Source organism: Budorcas taxicolor, chromosome 16, assembly GCF_023091745.1.
Source record: "Budorcas taxicolor isolate Tak-1 chromosome 16, Takin1.1, whole genome shotgun sequence".
In the NCBI taxonomy this organism is placed as follows: Eukaryota; Metazoa; Chordata; class Mammalia; order Artiodactyla; family Bovidae; genus Budorcas; species Budorcas taxicolor.
The window spans coordinates 56,632,313-56,654,781 of NC_068925.1; the positions used below are offsets into that span (position 1 = coordinate 56,632,313).

The 22,469-nt window shown below is 37.2% G+C and overlaps 1 protein-coding gene across 1 annotated transcript in view; it reads left to right on the forward strand.

The window, feature by feature from the left end:
• RABGAP1L (RAB GTPase activating protein 1 like) overlaps window positions 1-22,469 on the forward strand; it is a 718,011-nt gene that overhangs the window by 285,157 nt on the left and 410,385 nt on the right. The window lies entirely within an intron of this gene.

Sequence of the window (22,469 nt, forward strand, 5' to 3'; positions counted from 1 at the left end):
TCTTTATAATTAAATTTCATTAATTATAATGTCTCAATTTGATGCAGAAAGATACTATTTTAGAACATTGGGGCATGTATGGAAATGCAGAAACCTTTTTTCACCATTTGAGAAGTACTTAATTTGATACAATACAGATAGATATTTTGGACCTGTTAGAAGATAATATGTTATTTTCTAAACTTATGTGTTGAACTACAAATTCAGGAAAAAAGTGTTTTAAGTCCTTCTGCTTATCTGTTTAGCAAATCAATTATAATTTAATATGCAATTATTTGATAGCATTTGCTAAAAGAAAATTTGCCATTTGTATTCCATAACTACATTTAAAATGTAGAAAGATTTTAATACAAATATCTTTACTGTTTGGAATATATTTTGCAGGGGGATTTTTAAGAATGCATTTTGGTGCAGGTTTTTACAAAGATGGACTGACCTTTGGGATTTTTAAGTGAACTTCTACCCAAGGACAAATGAACAATTAGTTGGCCTTTAAAAATGGTCCTTCCAGAGCTATAATTTTGATGTTCTCCCTTTTTTTAAATTTATTGCTCTCTTTGAGTATTTCTGCAGAAAGCTCATCCATTCTCAGGGCTTGAAGTACAGTTCTTTAACAAATATTTTCAAATGATGCTCTCCAAATCTGGCCTTCTACCTTTATCTTGTCACACATATTTTGCCATTTTATTCTGGATTTCTCGGAAAAATTTAAACCCAAACAATTACAGAAGGAATTCATTGTTGCCAACCGATTCCTTATACTGACCATCTCCTTTTGTTGTGTTTTGTTTTCTTATTAATTTCATTGGTACCTTCCTAGTGTCTTCCTAGACCTCCAGCTCACAACTCTATTTAGTAAATGCTCATTGGACAAATGTCTGTCAGAACTTTTTCTTCTCCCTCACTCTCCATTTCATTCAGAATCCAATTTGTACTGATTTTTTTCTATACTGTCTTTCAAGATACCATCTCTGAGCAATCACTTAGATCACTTTCTTTCAGTCTTCATGTATCTATCATCTTATTATATTCTTAATATACTCTAAATCATGGATTTAAGTTAACTGATAACTTATGGACACAGCCTCCTACCCCTAGGAATTGTTTTGTGGCTAGTAAGATTGTCCTTTCAATTGTTAGACAGCTGTATGACTTAGAAGATGTTTCTTAATTATGAGCCCAAATCTTTTTTTCTTGAAATGTCTATCATTTAATCCTATGTCATCTTTCAAGGACTTCCCTGGTGGCTTACTCGGTAAGGTGTCTGCCACAATGTCGGAGACCCGGGTTCGATCTCTGGGTCTGGAAGATCCTCTGGAGGAGGAAATGGCAACCCACTCCAGTACTCTTGCCTGGAAAATCCCATGGACGTCACAAAGAGTCATACATGACTGGTGACTAAACTTTCACTTTCATCTTTCTGCAGAAAACAGAAATAGGTCTTCTCCTTTTTTGATATAGGTCTTTTGATATGTGATAACTGGACTTAATATCTTCCTCTTCTTCCCAAATTAAATGTCTTTATTTCCCCTCTCTTTGCTCATTTGTTCATTCAATAGATATTTATTGAGTACCTCTTAGACACAAGTCGGTTTGAAATACTTAGAATATGGTGGTGATTAAGAATGACTAACTCTCTTCTCTCATAGGGCTTCTGTGCAAATAGAAGTAAACAAAAAGTATTCCAAGTTAAGACTTTGAGAAGTGAAATGTAAGGTAATTTTGGATTATAATAAATGTCATGAAGAAAATAAAACAAGGTAGCTCAGCTGGTAAAGAATCCACCTGCAATGCAGGAGACCCCAGTTTGATTCCTGGGTCGAAAAGTTCCCCTGGAGAAGGGATAGGCTACCCACTGCAAGTATATGGGAGCTTCCCTGGTGGCTCAGATGGTTCAATGCAGGAGACCTGGGTTTGATCCCTGGGTTGGGAAGATCCTGGAGAAGGGAATGGCTACCAACTCCAGCATTCTTGCCTGGAGAATCCCCATGGACAGAGGAGCCTGGCGGGCTACATTTGCAGGATTGCAAAGAATCAGACATGACTGAGCAACTAACCACAGCATAGCACAGGGATTGGTTTATTCATAGCAGTAATGCCTTGTTTCACCAACTATAGTTTCAAATGAATTGGTAATTCCAGTTTACAAAAAACATATATATACCAGATATATCCCAAGTATACTTAGCTGTTTCAACAACAGAGTCATCCTAAGTTTATAGTGAACTTTTTAAGGTCTGTCATTTTAAACTATTCGTCAACCAGATTTTTCATATTCAGAACTTGGAAAGTTAATTTATTGAGCTTAATTGCAGGGCTTTAAAGTCATCCATGTAAAATTTAATCTTACTAGCTTTTCCTTCTAGTTTTATGTGACATTTTTGAATCTTGTTATAGATTGAAAAGCTTATGTTTTCTGTTGTCCTTCAAGTCAGCAGTTGTGATGTAAACAGAATACCAAGAACAGATCTTAACTATAAAGGTTCCTTCTAAATGCTTTATTCAATTAGCACTTTTTGAGCATAGATGTGTATCTATCTCTTAACTCTGCCCAATATCTAGTTCCCATTTTATCTAGTGTTAAGATATAATTCACATTTTTTCCTTCTTATTGTCATTTTATGAGATGTTTGCTAATGAGAGCGAAGCATAGTCATTCAGTGATTCCAGAGTCAAACCAATCTGGGTTTTAGTTTTTCATTTTGTCTCATTATCTGTGTAGTACTGGGCATGTTACCTAACTTCTCGGATCCTTGATTAATAACCTGCTTCATGGGAGTACATGCAATAATGAATATGAATCACCTGTCATAATGCCTGGCATATGAAAGCGTCCAGTAAATGTTGGCAACAGCAGCTGTCATCATTGTTGTCAGCCCTACAGAATTTAAATAGGTTCTGTCTCAGGTTTTCCTAATCGAAATCGGTTAAATGCACGTGCATGTACACAAAGATAAACACAGTTAAGTTGTTGCTATTTTTTTTCCAGGGGTAAACACAGTGAAACATCTTTGTTTCTTAAATTTTATAAGCCATCTGCCTAGAATTTTACTAGATGAAGCATAGAACTTAGTATATCTGAAATCTGTATTTTCGTATTGACAGCTTAAACTTTGTCTTCCTTTAGTCATCATCTTTCTGCTGGTCCACAATTTCTCAAAGATTAATCTGATCTTTTAATAGGTACCTTAGTTTTTCTTTGTTCAAGCCTAGTTGAAAGTGAGACATGGGCACAGGATGCTGAAACTAAAATTGCAAGTTGCTTGGATATTTCACTTAGCCATGGTTCTCATCTTTTTAAACACAGAAAATAAAATTATAGCAGGGAGCATAACATTGTAAGTCAACTTTATAAATCAACACTTCAATAAAAAATATATTGAGGATGAGAAATAATACTTATAACACAGCTACTCTGTAACAAGCATTATGAAAATGTCTTCACGTATATTATTTTATTCAACTATTTAGTAAGTCTGTTTCACAGGCAGGTATATCAAGCCTTGAAATTTAAATGCCTACATCATCTCATATCTACTAAGGAGCAGAACCTACAGAATTTAAATCCAGTTTTGTCTGACTCCAAAATCGTTTCCCTCCAACTCCAATAGATGCTGCCTCTGTTTCCCCTTTATTTAGCAGTTATCCTGAAGCTGCTGTTCCTTCCTTTGGTTTGTCATCTCTCCTTGGGAAACTAATAGAGGGTTGCTGTAGAGGAGATTTTCAAAGTCAGAGAACTGAGGAGAATCATGACTAAAGTTGGCAAATTTTCCTCGATAAGAAAATGTTAGCATTTTATAAATAGTGTAAAATCATGGAATCTTAAGAGTTGGAAGCGACTTTTTTGGTCATGTGTTTTGTTTTCTGGCCATTTCACAGTTATAAATGTGGGATATGTATATTATAAAGAGGTTATTTTAATGTTTTTGTGTCAGAAATATTTTGATTGTCATTTAAGGTCAGCTTTTGTCTTCCTTTCTGATATTTCTCTACAATACATGTATCTTAAAAGTTTTTTCTGTGTTTCGGGGCTTCCCTGGTGTCTCAGTTGGTAAAGAATCTGTCCCCAGTGTGGGAGACCAGGGTAGGATCTTTGGGTTTGGAATATCCCCTGGAGAAGGGAACAGCTGCCCACTCTAGTATTCTGGCCTGGAGAATTCCATGGACTGTATAGTCCAGGGGATCTCAAAGGGTCAGGCACAATGGAGCGACTTTCCATTTTCACTCAGTCACTCTGTGTTTCTAAATCTAAAGGTTACATAAAGATACATATGAATAAGGATAAATGAATAGAAATTTTAGTGTTCTTATTTTGTGTGTGAGAGATAACCATCGTGCTCCAGTTTATCTAATGACTTAATGATGACATTCTGTAAGAGAGTTTATATACCAAAAAATAAGTAGACTGATTTTATATTAAATAATTCTGTTTTTTTATGTGTGTGTGTGGGGTACATCAGAGCTTCTATTAGTAGTTTATTTCGTCTTTCTGTCAGCCATATTTATAAAAATTGTATTGTTGTAATTTTTAATTAAAAATAAATTAGCAATTTTATTTTAAACATAAAAAATTACTTTAAAATATTAAAATGCAAATAGTCATTATCCTTATGCTCTGATATCCCAATTTTACCATCTTTTCACCTCTAGCTTTTGTAAAAAAGCAATTCAATGCACAAAAAGTTGTATTTGCAGTCACACAGAGTTAGAACAAGTTGGGCTCCCCCCTTAGCAATCATTTGCCCATTACCTCCAGCTTTATTGAGCTATAATTTTATTGAGATATAATTGACAAAATTGTATCCATTTAAAATGTGCTTTAGTTTTTTATGAGAACTCATCCTGATTGTTATTCAATGATGAATTCACATTCTACGTTGGTTTTATAATCTCAGGGACGGAGGAGCCTGGTGGCCTGCTGTCTATGGGGTCGCACAGAGTCGGACACGACTGAAGTGACTTAGCAGCAGCAGCAGCAGTGTTATAGCAGAGTATATACTTACTATTTTGAGTTTAAACAGGTATTATTGATGAGGTAAAATTAAACAGGATCCATATGATGGGATTGACATATATTTGGTATAAATATTACACAGTGAATTTCAAATAGTGGTTAGTTTTTTAGGCTAGCATTGGACATTAAAGAATCTAAAAAAAAAAATTAAAAAACCCAGAGGAGAAGGACTGGACATTGACATATGTATGTAAAAATCATTCCAGTTTCCTCTTTCTAGAACCTTCCATCCCAGGGGGACAGGGACTTTGTCACATTCATCGCTGTATTCCTGTCACCCAGAGTAGCACCCTACATGTGATAGGTGTTCAACAGGTATTTGTAGGCAATCTATCCTGGATTTCTAGGTGAGCACTATACAAAAATGAGAGTATTTTTGCTTTTGAGTAGATTGTACTGATAATCATTTTAGAGCTTTGCTTGAACATTTCTAAGAATGTATGATTGTTTCCCCAGAATTTCTAGATGCTACAAAGTGCTTTATACAAAAGCTAAGAACAGGGCATGCATATTTGAGGTAGCTGTACCAAACACATGGTTGTGTGTGTTTATGCTCATGTCTTTTTAACTGATATTAGAAAAATGACAGTTGTAACTCTGTAAGAGCCTCTCATAAATTGCTGATTGTCAGATAAGTGCTGCTTTGATTTATTGTCCTCAATAGTAGGCTCCAATATGTGTGTGTATATATAATTTTACGTGAATATATTGGTGATAAGGGGTATTATTTTGGTTACCAAATATCAGAAAGTTGTATTGCCTATATCTTTCTAGCAAAGATGTCTTTACTACTTTCTAATGAATGAGGTCTTTTCTGATATGAATTAATCACTGATCTAGCATTTTGCAGAAATGTAGGCTATGAACAGTTTCCATCAGATTTTCTGATAGTGCTTACTAGACCTGAGCATAACCTGAAACCACCTTAGATCCACTGCATCAGAATATTTGGTATGTGGGTCTCTGGAACCTGATTTTTTTTCAAATTGAATTTAGTTGATTTACAGTGTTGTGTTAGTTTCAGGTGTACAGCATAGTGATTCATTTATACATATACATATATTCATTCTTTTTCAGGTTCTTTTCCTATATAAGTTATTAGAGAATATTGAGTAGAGTCCTTGTGCTATACAGTAGAACCTTTTAATCTGTTTTATATATAGCAATGTGTGTATGTCAATCCTGTTCTCCCAATTTATACTTCCTTCTTCCTCCCCCAGCCCCCCACTCGTGGTAACCATGTTTGTTTTCTATATATATGTGTATGTGTGTGTGTGTGTGTGACTCTGTTTGTTTTGTAAATAAGTTTATTTGTGCCATTTTTTTTAGATTCCATGTATAGGCAATATCATATGATATTTGTCTTTCTCTGACTTCATACAGTATGACAATCTCTAGTTCCGCCTGTATTGCTGCAATGGCATTATTTTGTTTTTTCATGGCTGAGTAATATTCCATTGTGTATATGTACCATGTTGTCTTCATCCATTCCTTCATTAATGGACATTTAGGTTGCTTTCATGTCTTGGCTGTTGTAAATAGTGCTGCAGTGAATGTTGGGGTGAGTTTTTTTTTCGAATTTGGTTTTCCCCAGTATGTGCCCAGGAGTGTGATTGCTAGGTCATATGTTAGCTTTGGTTGTAGTTTTCTAAGATATTTATCTTTCTGTACCTGACTGACTTCACTTAATGTGATAATCTCTAGGTTCATCTATGTTGTTGCAGATGGCAATATTTCATTCCTTTTTATGGCTGAGTAACATTTCATCATATATATATATTCCTAGTATATGCCCAGGAGTAGGATTACTGGATGATATAGTAGCTCTTATTTTTCATTTTTTAAGGAACCTCCATACTATTCTCCATAGTGATTGTGCCACCATAGGTGTAGAAAGGTTCCCTTTTCTCTGCAGCTCTCCAGCTTTTATTGTTTATAGACTTTTTGATGATGACTGCTGTGAGCTGATAACTTCATTTTAGTTTTGATTTGCATTTCTCTAATAATTATCAGTGTTGAACATCTTTTCATGTGCTGTTTTGGAACCTGAATTTTTAACTAAGTATTTCTCTCTGCACTGAAAAGATTGAGAGTCACTGTATTAAATATTGCTGAAAGTGTCTGCCCTGGGGAGAGGCTAGATCTTAGAGGCTCTGCAGAAAGAACTCCTCATCATAAATGCTCTGTCCCACTGAAGCTCCAAACTAATCAGTTTTAAGACACTGATTATTTCAGTGTGAGTTGGAACCAAACATATACTGTTTCCTAAACCCTTTGGACTGGAACAGAACAGGTACATCACAATTGTTCACTAGAGCAATACTGAAAGGAAACAAATTTCACTCAGTTCCAATTTCTGACAGCATCCTGGGAAGTGGCTCAGCTGTCTTCACTGGGGATTGTCACTGCCAGACAGACCTTACTTAGCCTCCTGAAGCCCAGGAGGGCCAGGTACTATAGAACTAAGCTGCCTGGAGAAGAAAAAAACAAGCTCTGGTTATTTCACAGCTACAAGAGCAGAGTTCTCAGTGGTACTGAGAACTTTTGCCCAAACATGCCTTGTATGTTTGATTATTTCTTGACAACGGTTGCAAGATCAAGTTCTCTCTATGACCATGACCTACCTCCATGCTCTTACTGGTTGCACAAAATGACTACTGCATTTGGCAGGTACCTACCAAAATGTCCTGGCTCAGCATCACCCTCTCTCACAGAGTAGATTGATATACTTTATTTTTTCACCTCTCTTTCATCAACTAGGAATTGATTCTGAATTTCACAGATTGTTTGGTATTTTTTTTTTTAATCCCCTCAAGACTCAGTTAAAAAATGTAAATTGACATATGCACAATCTATGTAAACTTAATTATATTGCCAAAGTAAATGGTAATGCTACTGCCTTTTATATGCAAAGGTGTTGATTAATTTTCCAGAAGTAAAGACAGATTTTTAGTTTTTATGTCTGTGTTATAATGCCTGACCCTCCCTTGCATTCAAGGGAATTCTAGAATGTAGTGTTTAGTTGTCATAGATTAAACCAATGACTTCATTGACATTGTGTGCTAGCCAAGTTAACTGAAAGTTGGGTTTTGCCTTTTTATTTTATTTTCCTAGTCGGGAGTTAAGAGGGCTGACACTATATATGAAGCTTTTATAATTCCACTGAAGTAACTGATTAGCATAGCAGAATTTTATGGTTTATGCATAGCAGAAATTTAGAAAAAACTCTTGATGTATTGATACTGATTGTGTTTCAATAGAAGCACATTTTAGCCACTTTGCATGAATTTCTTTGAGAAGGATTCACTCGGATTTAAAAAATGTATCCCTTTTTTATGTAGTTTTTTGTCTTTAAGTTCAGTTATACTTAGCACTTAGCTGGGTTTTTTTTTGGTGAAGCTCCTTTCTGTTTGAATATGATTATTGCACTGATGGTATATTAGTTATTTTGAAGAATTAACATTCCTTTCTAGTTCAGTTTAAAAAGTTAAATAGTAAGACAACGATGTGAAGATACAAAATTGAGTTTAAGACAGTATTGATATTAAGACAGTATTTACCTTCTTTAATAGGGAGGGAAGGTAAAATATGCAGCTTGCTTTCAGCTTGCTTTACTTATTAGGGAGTAATTTGTTTACGAAGATGATACTTTCCTCATATATTAGAAATTTTGCAAATTGGACAATACCATAGAGAAGTAGATACTTATTAGAATTTAACACTAGGCAATTAATATTTTTAAAAGAGCTTGAACATATCCAAATCAGAACTAAATGCTTTTCAAACCACTCTATTAACTTCCAAGGTAAATCCCATCCAGATGTCAGATACTGACTCTGTGGTCACCAGGTTAAAGTACTTGTTTTGTATACCATAGGTGTTGGAGATCCCTGCTTGATGACTACAGTCCTCCCAGAAAGCTTAATCTGGCTGCAGAATGCAGAATTTATTACAGGAGTCAGACCAGATAGGAGACTGTTATGTTCTCAAAGTTTAACACACACCCCCCCAAATCCATGTGTTCAAACTCTTAACACCCAGTGTGACTGTATTTAGAAATAAACCTGTGAGAAAGTGGTAAAGGTTAAGTGAGGTTATAAGGGTGAGACCCTAATATGATACAGCTAGTCCTCTTATAAGAAGAGGGAGAGATAGCAGAGTGCTTTCTTGTCTGGTGTGTGAAGGCACTCCAAGAAGGTAACTGTCTGCAGACCAGGAAGAGAGCTCTCAGCAGGAAATAAATCGGTCAGCACCTTGATCTTGAACTTCCTGGCCTCCAGAACTGTGAGAAATAAATTTCTGTTGTTTCAGCCACTTCATCTGTAGTATTTTGTTGGAGCAGAATGAGAGAGACTGTTGTCATAATCTGCGCTTGAGGTGATCAGGAGAGTGGTAACTGGAAAGAAATCAAGGAGATTGGTCTGGTGGAAATGGAAAGAAAGTAATATTATCAAAAAAGAGAGCCTGCAGGACCTTGTGGCTGACCACATATAAGGGGCAAAGGATGAGGTTAGAGATTGCTGATCAGTCTTCAAGTGGATCATTTATCTACTTTTCCTACAGTGGGCAGAAGTGTTATCATGGTGAGAGTTCCTAAGACCACTGCCACTTTGGGGATTTGCTATAAGGACTCACAGGATTCTGCATATAGTCACATTCATGGCTATGATTTATTACAGTAAAAGGGATACAAGAATATTAGCAAGAGGAAAAGGCACAAAGTCTGAAGGAAACCAGGCACGAGCTTCCAAGAGTCCTCTCTCAGCTGAGTCCTCCAAGACGGGCTCACCTGAGCCTAGAAGTTCAGGGTTTTTTATCAAGTCACATAGACATACTTTATCTGGTGTGTACAGAAACAGCAGACTCCTAGAAGGAAAGTAGGTGTTCAGTATAAAATGCATGTCTGTACAAATAATTTAGGTATACTTATCAGTTAGAGAGTGGTGGGACCCCTCTCCAAATTCAGGTTCCCAGATGGCAGCAAATGGCCAGCCTTGTAAGCTGGCCCTTCTAAGGACAACCGTCTCAGGCTTGCTGTGTTAACTGATTTTTGTACTGTAATATTTTAAACTAGAAAGAGAAAATTACATTTATGTCTTTCTGTTTTCATTAACAAAGTTTATACATAATAGGAACCAGAGAAAATTACATTTATGTCATTCTATTTTCATTAACAAAGTTTATACATAATAGGAACCGATTTTAACCCATCATTGTCCTCAGTTGGTCATACATATGATAAGGATACTTTTGAAAAGTATTAGGAGGAAAAAACAATTTTGAATACAGTGAAATACTGCCATACATTTAAAGTCAAAGCATGGAGCAATATTTTAGGTTGTATCTGCTTATATAGTAAGAATATCTTTACAGTATCTTTAGTAATAAATACCTAGACAGGTACAAAGAGGTATGGCCACTTTATAATAAATGTCTGTGTTCTTTATCTACATTTCTCTTAGAGTGTTTTCTTCATTATCATTTAGCAGAAGAATTCCTTATGAGGTAGGAATATTAACCCACGTCATATATAGTATATTGTTACCTTCTCTCCCCACCCCTGCCAGAATATTATTAAGTCAAAGAACTGAAATCTCTGCAAAAGAAATGACAAACTAATTTATTCCCTCCAAAAAATCAGTACAGTAAACAAAGTTGGTCAGTCATGTGTCTTTCTTCCTTCAGCATGCTATTTCATCTATAACCTTCCAGCCATAAAATTGTGTTTCCTAACCATAACAGGGGCAAAAACTAGGGTATAGGAATATTCGCATAGTCTTTCTGATTTACCATATCAGCATTCTCCCCATTGTTTGTATATTCAAGAGCCGAGTTGCTATTAGCTACCTTGTTTGATGATGTCCACTTCTGCCTCCTGGTAGGCCACTGCTGTTTGGTGTTTGTGCTGTGAGTTCTGTCCCTTGACAACATAGGACCTCTGTGAAGCATGCTGGTGTGCAGAATTCCTCATATGCCAAGTGGTGTTGCTCTCTCTGGGGTTCTGCAGAAGCAGGCTGCATTCTCTGTTACTTTAGTAAAGCCAGCTCTCTCCCTGCTGCCCCACCCTTGCCACCAAAGCCTTCCCACCTTGTACTCTCAGAGTCTCGAACATACGTTTTGAACAACATCTTGTTTTCTTTTTCTTGGTATGGCATCTGCCATCTGGAGCTGGGGGACAAATCCCAGTTAGAACTTGGAGGTGAACATTACATAGGCTCAAGAGCCTCCAGGGAACAAGATGCCATGATGATGTTTTCCCTTCTTACTGTACCTGCGGCCCTTTTTTCCCCTTAGGTTGATTTCTTACTTTAGAGGCTCCTTAGCAAGTAATTGAGATATTCTCCTGGCAGACTAGACTTGCTTTCAGTTAAGCATAATTTGGCATGTATAATTCCACAGTGCTAAAGTGTTTAAAATTTTTTTTTCTCATCAAAAGACCAAATTTATTTATTTTAATTGGAGGTTAATTACTTTGCAATATTGTATTGGTTTTTTAAACTTTCTCTTGGCATTGTAGAATTATATATGCCATATTATGCTTACCTCAAAGCATATCTAGTCTGCCAGGAGACTAGATGTAGAATTCAGACTAAAGGTTGTCAGGGGATAAGGTAGGGGAGGGATAATTTGGTAGATTGGGACTGACATATACACACTACTATATATAAAATAGATATCTAATAAGAACCTGCTATATAGCACAGGGAATTCTGCTCAGTACTCTGTAATGGCCTATATGGGAAAATAATTTTAAAAAAACCAGAAGAATGGGTATATTTATAACTGATTCACTTTGCTGTATACCTGAAACTAATACAACTAATATAGTTGTAGATCAACTATACTGCAAAACAAAAAACAAAAAACAAAATACTTTCTTTTAAAGCCAGTAAAACCTCCTTTAGATGCATATACAGAACTTATGATGGCTGAGCTGCTCTGTGTGAAGCAGGTTGAGGAGGCCTACAGTCAGCCATTTCCCTGAGGCTCCTGCATAGAATGTTACAGGTTCTTGGCGATTTCTCATCTCTAACTCCCTTGTTTTACAGACAAGAAAATGAATGCACATGAAATTAATCCATATCAACCAGTTCTTCTAGGGCCTTACCAAACTTTCTTTAGACAGTCTTTGACTAACCCCATTTTGCTGTTTGTGAGGCATGGTGGAGTGGAATTAGCTGTCCCTCTGGCATTTTGTATACATTTATCTTGTAATGGTTATCATTTTTTCTTTTATACTTAAATGTTTATACTGTCAGCTTTAGTCCCTAAGCTCAGAGAATCTATTTAAAAAGAATTAATTTTAGATCCTCATTACATCCTAATGTAATCCTGTCATATATTAAGTAATTAATAAATGTTACATTAAAATGAATAAATTTATTCAGTACTTTTCTTGGAAATTATGTACTCAATTTGTAAAGTGTCATTTTGCGTTTGTTGATATTTCAATTTCTTATGGGTATTCTGTTAGTTTATGTGAGCTACCTCTATTCTTCAACTGGATTACTTCTCTTTTCAAACCTTCTGTGTCTACCCCTCACCATAACGCTCAGTATGAGAGAAGCATTTTGATAAACCCAAGAGACTCTGATAAAAAGATGTCAGTGTCACAGTACTTTGGTTTATTCCCATGTTCTTATTGTTTAGTTGCTAATTGTTTAGTTGTTTCCAGCTCTTTTGTGACCCCATGGACTGTAGCCCACCATACTTCTTTGTCCATGGGATTCTCCAGGTAGGAATACTGGATTCCCATTCCCTTATCCAGGGGATCTTCCCAACCCAGGGATCAAACCTGCATCTCCTGTATCTCTGGGGGGTGGAGCGGGGGCGGGGGGTTCCTTACCCTTGAGCCACCCTGGGAAGCCCTTTCCCTTCTTAGTTCCTCTTAAAATATTTCAGACGTTGACAAGTAACAGTTAAGAGTGATTCTTCTTTCACTAGACCAGCGGTTAGAGAGGCAGTGTATAACTGCAGTAACCTGGATGCTATCCGAGGTCTATCACCGTTGACTTTTGACCATGGCCATCAGGTGGTGCTAGTGTTAAAGAACCTGCCAACGCGTAGAAGACGGGTTCCACTCCTGGGTCAGGAAGATCTGCCAAAAGAGGGCATGGCAATCCACTCTGGTATTCTTGCTTGGAGATTCCCATAGACAGAGGAGCCTGACAGGCTACAATCCATGGGGTCACAAAGAGTTGGACATGACTGAAGCAACTGAACACATGTTACTTAATCTCTGGGACCCCTAATTCTGTCATCTATAAAACAGGGAAAATAATATCTATCATATTGTAGTAAGTAAATGAAATAACACATCAAGTATCTAGGAGTACCATGTTTGCCATAGTTAATGAATATTTAAAATGATAGTTGCTGTCATATTCAAGCAGGTAAAATGAATCTACTAGTTGAGTAGTGTTTAAACTTTAATGTGGGTACAAATCACCTGGGGATCTTGTTAAATTGCAGGTTCATGTTAAATATTAACAGGTCTGAGGTGGTAACTCAGATCTTCATTTCTGATAAACTCTTAGGTAATGCTGGTGCTCTGATATGGAGACCACACTTGAAATAGCAATGTGCTAGATTATTTGAGATTCCTATTGTGCATTTTTTTTCTATTTATATATGTTGAATGGTTGGTTAGATTATCTTTTTCAGTCATTGTGTGTCTTGTTGGACATGGTTACTGTATTTTTTGTTCAATTTGTTTCAACTTTATATTGAAGTATAGCCAATTAACAATGTTGTGATAGTTTCAGATGAACAACAAAAGTACTCAGACATATATATACACATGTATCTATTCTCCCCCACACTCCCCTTACATCCAGGCTGCCTCATAACATTGAGAAGAGTTCCTTGTGCTATACAGTAGGTCCTTGTGGGTTATCCATTTTAAATATAGCAGTGTGTACATGTCCATCCCAGACTCCCTAACTATTCTTTCCGTCCATGCTTTCCCCCTTTTAATCATAAGTTCATGTTCTAAGTCTGTTTCTGTTTTATAAATACGTTGGTTTGTATCATTTCTTTTTAGATTCACCCTATTAGGGATGCCATCTGATATTTCTTCTTCTTTGTCTGACGTCATTCAGTATGACAAAAAAGTACAAAGGAGAAAAGATAGATTCCTCAATAAATGGTGCTGGGAAAACTGGACAGCTACTTGTGAAAGAATGAAACTAGAAAATTTACTAAAACCATGTAAAAAATAAACTCAAAATGAATTTAAGGCTAAAATTAAGTGTAAGGCCAGAAATTATAAAGCTTTTAGAGGAAAACAGGTGATACACTCTTTGACATAAATCACAGCAAGGTCCTCTTTGACCTACCTTCTAGAATAATGGAAATAAAACCAAAAAGTTTGCAGTGCTGAGTATCAAGAAGTTAAGGGCAGACAATTAAGGTAAACGTGATGATCCTGTCTATTTTTGGAGATTTTGAATTTGAAAGGATATCAATTGAAGACTTCTAGCACATTAAGGCAGATAAGTCTCTTGCTTTAAATGCATTACTTTCAGGCCAAGAAACTACAAGTGTAAACCTAAATATCCCATGTAAGATAAACTTTATAAATCTTCCTAAATTGAAACTCAAAGAGCACTAGGTTGGGAGTCATGCATGCATGCTAAGTCCCCTCCGTTGTTTTAGACTCTTGGCGACTCTATGGACTGTAACCACCAGGCTCCTCTTGCTGTGGGATTCTCCAGGCAAGAATACTGGAGTGGGTTGCCATGCCCTCCTTCAGGGGCTCTTCCCGACCTAGGGATGAAACCCAGGTCTCTTATGTGTCCTGCATTGGTAGGCAGGTTCTTTACCACTGGCATCATGTCAGGAAGAATTCTGGCTTGGGGTCCAACAAAGTTTAGCAGAAGAACCTTGAAAAGGTCAGAATTAATTCTAATTTTTTATGCATTTATGATACTTGATAAGAAAACTTTTCAACAAAGCTCCCAGTCTTCCATGTAAGAAAAGATCTCACCTACAACAATTTTCTAATCTTCAGTATTCTGAATTTAAAATGTTGAGTACTTGAAAGATTAGTTAATTATGCCTATACTATTTTTATTTTAGTTATATTCATTTTGTTAATAAAATTTAAATAAAATTTGGAACAATTTACTGACCAATCAAATATTTCAGCTGTTTCACCAAAATTTGAATACATGTTAATAAAAATATAAATTAAAGGAAATATAAACAGTTTAAATAACTATTTTCAGGTTATTTTTCTTCTCATATGTACAAAACTATCTATTGATGTAAAAGGCAAACACAAGAGATTTATGAATTTCTTAATATTGTAAAATAGTCTTCTGCTGCTGTGTGCAACTTTTGCAAACACCGTGTTCATTTGCAAGTACTTCCAGAACCATAAATTAAAAAATCAAATAAGAAAATGGCCCTTGGCACTCTTGGGAAATGATACGTGGTTAAGCAGGGATTTATTGCATTCATGATGTCTGAGAGGAAGGATTTGACAAGTTAATTAATTTGTCTTTTCTTGTACCTAAGTGCTTTCATCGCTCAAATCTTCCCAAAGCTACAGAGCAAAATCTGTCTCTGTCTTCTGCAGCAGCACACCTTCAGGGCGTTCTGACATAATCTCCTTATATTTTGAGGAGGAAGGATAAGAGATGGAGAGATGCTTTTCCTTGGTGCTAAAGGAGTATTACTTGTGAGAATAGATGTTCAGGGTTAGGGTCACACTGTGTCAGCTGTGAGCCCCAGATCCAAGTGGCAGAAGGCATCCCAATGTTCGTCAGTAGATTTGGTTTGGGCTATTGGCGATACTAGGATCCTCTGCAACACAGGGTCTGTGGTAGTGTCTCATCTTTCCTGGACCTGAAGATGGTACTGTTTGAGTACCAGAGGTGCAGGAGCAGAACTGGATGTGCTGAGATACCAAAGCTCTGCATGTGGTCTCTGCCAGGTTATTGTAATTAAAGTATTATTATTAAAGATCAAATGCAGAAGTTATTGCTAGGTAGGCTTCTTTCACAAATCTTTGCAGCTAATCTATATGTATGAATGGCAGCCAGACTTTGGAAATGTATGAACAAATAGCATCACAAACTAAAATTATGCTGTTCATAAGCAAATAACCTCCACTGAGCTACTAAGCATCTTGTGGAGTGATTTCCTTGGCTGTAGGCATTGCTGTACTGTTTACATATAGTAATTATCATTGTCTAACATTTAGGACTTATGATCAATGAACTAAGCATTGTTAGTATAGCAAGTAGAAAAGGGTGTAATGTGACTTTGGAATTTAGTGTTGATTCTGGATCAACCAATATGTGACAGCAGTTTCGCTTGATTTTCTGGTATTTGCTTCCTGTAACATGTAACATTATTTTCAAATTCAGTTCTAAGTTATTAAGATGGAGCAAAGGTACTAGACATTTGGATACATTTCTTTCTCTAGGGCTTCCCTGATGGCTCAGTGATAAAAGAATATGCCTGTAATGCAGGAGATGCGGGTCTATGGGTTCAGTCTCTGGGTCAGGAAGATCCCTTGAAGAAGGAAATGGCAACCCACTCCAGTATTCTTGCCTGGGAAATCCCATAGACAGAAGGAGCCTCCAGGCTACAGTCCCTGGGGTTGCAAAAGAGTTAGACAAGACTTAACGACAAGACAGCAACAACATACAACAGAGACCCTGACATAATGCATGAAAATAGCAAAATTATGTTTTATTATCATTTGACATTTACTTTGTACTTGACTCTACATAAAACTTAACTCTTCTTTGTACCCACATTACTAAAATATTTCACAAATGCTATGAAATCAGTTAGTGCTTAAATGGGGGGAAAACAATAGAATGGGAAAGACTAGCCTCTTCAAGAAAATTAGAGATACCAAGGGAACATTTCATGCAAAGATGGGCTCGATAAAGGACAGAAATGGTAGGGACCTAACAGAAGCAGAAGATATTAAGACGAGGTGGAAGAATACACAGAAGAACTGTACAAAAAAGATCTTCATGACCCAGATAATCACGATGGTGTGATCACTCATCTAGAGCCAGACATCCTGGAATGTGAAGTCAAGTGGGCCTTAGAAAGCATCACTACAAACAAAGCTAGTGGAGGTGATGGAATACCAGTTGAGCTCTTTCAAATCCTGAAAGATGATGCTGTGAAAGTGCTGCACTCAATATGCCAGCACATTTGGAAAACTCAGCAGTGACCACAGGACTGGATAAGGTCAGTTTTCATTCCAATCCCAAAGAAAGGCAATGCCAAAGAATGCTCAAACTACCGCACAGTTGCAGTCATGTCACACGCTAGTAAAGAAATGCTCAAAATTCTCCAAGCCAGGCTTCAGCAATACGTGAACCGTGAACTTCCTGATGTTCAAGCTGGTTTTAGAAAAGGCAGAGGAAGCAGAGATCAAATTGCAAACATCTACTGGATCATGGAAAAAGGAAGAGAGTTCCAGAAAAACATCTATTTCTGCTTTATTGACTATGCCAAAGCCTTTGACTGTGTGGATCACAATAAACTGTGGAAAATTCTGAAAGAGATGGGCATACCAGACCACCTGACCTGCCTTTTGAGAAACCTATATGCAGGTCAGGAAGCAACAGTTAGAACTGGACATGGAACAACAGACTGGTTCCAAATAAGAAAAAGAGTATGTCAAGGCTGTATATTGTCATCCTGCTTATTTGACTTATATGCAGAGTACATCATGACAAACACTTGGCTGGAAGAAGCACAAGCTGGAATCAAGATTGCTGGGAGAAGTATCAATAACCTTAGATATGCAGATGATATCACCCTTATGGCAGGAAGTGAAGAGGATCTAAAAAGCTTCTTGATGAAAGTGAAAGTGGAGAGTGAAAAAGCTGGCTTAAAGCTCAGCATTCAGAAAACTAAGATCATGGCATCCGGTCCCACCACTTCATGGGAAATAGATGGGGAAACAGTGGAAACTGTCAGACTTTATTGTTTTGGGCTCCAAAATCACTGCAGATGGTGACTGCAGCCATGATATTAAAACTCTTACTCCTTGGAAGGAAAGTTATGACTAGATAGCATATTAAAAAGCAGAAACATTACTTTGCCAACAAAGGTCCGTCTAGTCAAGGCTATGGTTTTTCCAGTAGTCATGTATGGATGTGAGAGTTGGACTGTGAAGAAAGCTGAGTGCCGAAGAATTGATGGTTTTGAACTGTGGTGTTGGAGAAGACTCTTGAGAGTCCCTTGGACTGCAAGGAGATCCAGCCAGTCCATTCTAAAGGAGATCAGTCCTGGGTGTTCTTTGGAGGGAATGATGCTAAAGCTGAAACTCCAGTACTTTGGCCACCTCATGTGAAGAGTTGACTCATTGGAAAAGACTGATGCTGGGAGGGATTGGGGGCAGGAGGAGAAGGGGATGACAGAGGATGAGATGGCTGGATGGCATCACCAACTCGATGGACGTGAGTTTGAGTGAACTCCGGGAGTTGGTGATGGACAGCGAGGCCTGGCATGCTGTGATTCATGGGGTCGCAAAGAGTCGGGCATGACTGAAGGACTGAACTGAACTGAAGCACCAACGGATTTCAAGGCACTTCCTAAAAATCTTAGTAATGTGGGTACAGTAAGAGTAAGTTTGGAGACTTCCCTGGTGGTCCAGTGGCTAAGACATCTTGTTCTCAACACAGGTGGCTCAGGTTTGGTCCCTGGCCAGGGAACTAGATCCCACTGGCTGCAGCAAAGAGCCTGCATGCTACAGCTAAGACCCTGAACAGACAAATGAATAAATAATTTTTTTTAAAGAGTACGTTTTATGTAGAGTCAAGTACAAAGTAAATGTCAAATTATAATGAATATAATTTTACCATTATTAAGTACTTAAATGAGTGCTTGGAGATCATTTTTCCAAAGATATTTTTTAAAGTATTTATATCAAACCTGCATAGTACCTTTTATAATAAGCTGAATATGTAGATAGTATTGCCATAGTTGAGTGGTAATGTTGTCCTTACCTAGTAATAAATTTTATAACAACTTAATGTGCTTCTGTGGTTAAGAAAATAAGTTGTCATTTCTTTGTAGTGTTATGGCAGCATGATATTTTGTCAAGTAGCACAAAATGTATCTAGAATATGCACATTAATTCTTATTTTTCCTGTCTAGTTTTCAAGGGTATCTTTCTGGACTTTAGTCCTCTGTCTAATTTATGCCCTACTATGTTTAAAAAAAGGTTCTAAGAGAGCTGTCTCTTAACATTCTGTTTCTTATTCTTTTCATCAAATCTTTTTATTCAGTAAGAAACTGTACCCCAACCAGAAATACATCCATACATGGGAAAACAACTTTTAGAATGTGCTGAATTAAGTGAATAAGGTTTTACTTATTGTTTATATATTAAGTGGGTCTGAAGTTGGGGACCAGGACAGCTCACAAACCCACAAACCATTACTGCTTATCCAGTCTCTCCTTTTCAGCTTTTGTCTGTTCTCAGTTGTAATTTGTCTTCCGTGATTAATAAAATGCTTGGTAGAAAGGAATGGAGAGGATATTATCACGAACATTTAAAAATTCAATGAAACATACTCAGAATCATCCCTCAGTGGTTTCAGCAAGGCCTTAGCTTTGATTGCCTTTTTCACTATAAAGTATATTTTGGGTGTTTACCATAGTATCCCTAATATACTTTGCCGTTTACTGATAGGAAGTGCCCCAGGACACCTGCCTTCAAGAATAATACTGCCCTAGACAGTACAGCTGTCTAGGGCAGTATTATTAAAGTACACCTCGAGCTTTAATGTAAATATGAATCACCTGGGGAGCTCACCTGGAGCAAATTTTGATTCAGCAGAACTGGAACAGGGCTGATTTCCTGCATTTGTAGCAAGTTCCCTGGTGCTGCTACTGCTCCTGACCTAGGGATCATACCTTGAAAGTGTAGGTTATATGTGTATGTCCAGTGCTTCTTAATGCATGTACGAAATGTCACAGGAATAGCTTGTTCTTAGGCAGAGGTTCTCAAAGTTGAGCATGCACCAGAATCTTATGGGAGGCTGTTTGCAAAAAGTTGGGCTCTGCTTTTCTGAGTTCATTTTGGTGGGGCTTTGGAGCCCAGAAATCTGCAATTTTCAAACCTTCTCAGATTTTGGTGCACGTGGTTTAAGACCACACTTTGAGAAATAGTACTTTAAAATTTGGAGATTCTATGGAAATTCTGAAACCTTTCTGGAATGACAGCTTTTTAAGACAGAGATGCAGTGAAAAGCCCATCTGAAAGGTGGGCTTAAAATGCCAATGTAGAATTTGGTTAATGAGGAAGCAGTGGTATGCTTTTGTATGTTTCTCTGTCTAGCTGATTACCTCAGGCCGAAGGTTCTTAATTTATTGTAGTACATCAGTGGTGAAGATCATAGCTTTCTTTACTCCCTACTTAGCCCTGAAAGTGAAAGTGAAAGTGAAGCCACTCAGTCGTGTCCGACTCTTTGTGAACCCTTGGACTGTAGCCTACCAGGCTCCTCTGTCCATGAGATTTTCCAGGCAAGGGTACTGGAGTCGGTTGCCCCTTCTCCAGGGGATCTTCCCAACCCAGGGATTGAACCCAGGCCTCCCGCATTGTAGGCAGACGCTTTACTGTCTGAGCCACTAGGGAAATTAGACTTAGCTCTGAAGGGTTCTTCAATTGGATAGTTAGTTAGAGGTCATAGGTGGGTGGATAGGTATATTAAATGATGGTGAATGGTTGCCAGTATTTGTTCTGCTCCTGGATATTCTGACCAGGATATTTACGCTCTCTGGAGTACATTTATATCTCTAATATTGCTATCATATATACCTAGTGTCACAAGTCTAGCCTGTTCTGTATATAAAATATAGAGTTAGTTTTCATGTTAAAAAATAGGAATTCAGATAACTAACGAGTTATTTGTAATTTTAGTTTAAGGCAGCAGTTAAAATTTAAAAGTATGTCACTCAAAAGTGAATTTTTAAAAATGACATCGTTTCATAACTTTAAAATCAGTTCTTCATCTGCTCATGTCTCTGTTTTAAGGAAGTGGGTGGTATTTATATAATACTTAATTGATTCTATATAGATTATTTAAAACAAAAGGGAGTTACACAGAGGTTGCAGAAACAGTGAGTGCCATTTGGAATACTCTGATCAGCAAACTATGTAATGTTAACCAAAGTGACTTAGAAGGTTTATTTAGGATTAATCCATTATATGGTTAAATTTGTTATCTCATTTATTCCTTAATTTGCATGTGATTCTGCAATTCAGAAACCTTAAGCAAACAGAGGTGTACCCAACAACAACCTACAGGATGAATTGAAATAAAGCAGATTGTAACCAAGACCAGCCCTGGACAGCAGCGTGGGATGAGTGAGCTGTGATTACATTTCTCCTCTTCTGCTCCTCTGCGCTAGAGAGCAAGCTCCGTTGTGCCACTTCTGGATGGTTTTGTTCCACTGCCACAGTCCCCTCCAAGGTCTCTCCTGCCCTTGAGAGTTTCAAGGTGTAGAGCAGAGGCAGTTTTGAAAACCATCATGACCTAGTACAGTAAGTTCTGTGTGAGAAGGAGATCTATCACACAGAGTACTTTATGATCACAGAGATTAATTCTGCCTGAAGGGAAAGGGGAGAAGAAGATAGACAGATGTGAGCATATGAACTGCATGACCTTTTTGAGATACCTTTCTGTTGTGAGTTTTCTGATTTATTAATAACCTAAGAACTGTGCTTTACTATCCATAATATTTGTACCTCTTGACACAAAGGTCATTAACATTGGGGAGGAAAAACATCTACTAGTTTTTAAAGCAGAGCAAAAAAAATTTCATTGCATGTTAAGTAGTAATTTTATTGAAATTTGAGTACAAATTTTGCTTTAATATTCTCCAGTGTGGGTCAGTTGTTAATGCATAGAACAGCATTATACTTTCCTAGATAGTCCTTTGTATATTCCAGCAGCTCTGAGTTAAGAGGCATATGAATGGAGAAGTGTGAAAACTATTTAAATCCTATCACATTTTTAAGAGCAGCTGATTTCAAATTAAGATGAAATTCAGGATATTTTTTTGTATGAAAGTAGAAAGTGTGTGTTTTAGACCCATTGTCAAATTGTCTGCATCTTCACAACTAACATATTCCAAGTTTCGATAGGCATAGCTCAAGGTAATCATAATAACATTACTCTGTTGTTGTTTAGTCGTTAAGTCGTGTCCAACTCTTTGTGACCCCATGAACTACAACATGCCATGCTTCCCTGTCCTTCACTAACTCCTGGAGTTTGCTCAAACTCATATCCATTGAGTTGGTGATGCTATGTTATCCTCTACCACCCTCTTCTCTTTTTGCCCTCAGTCTTTCCCCAGGATCAGGGTCTTTTCCTGTGAGTTGGCTTTTCGCATCAGTTGGGCAAAGTACTGGAGCTTCAGCTTCAGCATCAGTCCTTCCAATGAATATTCAGGGTTGATTTCCTGT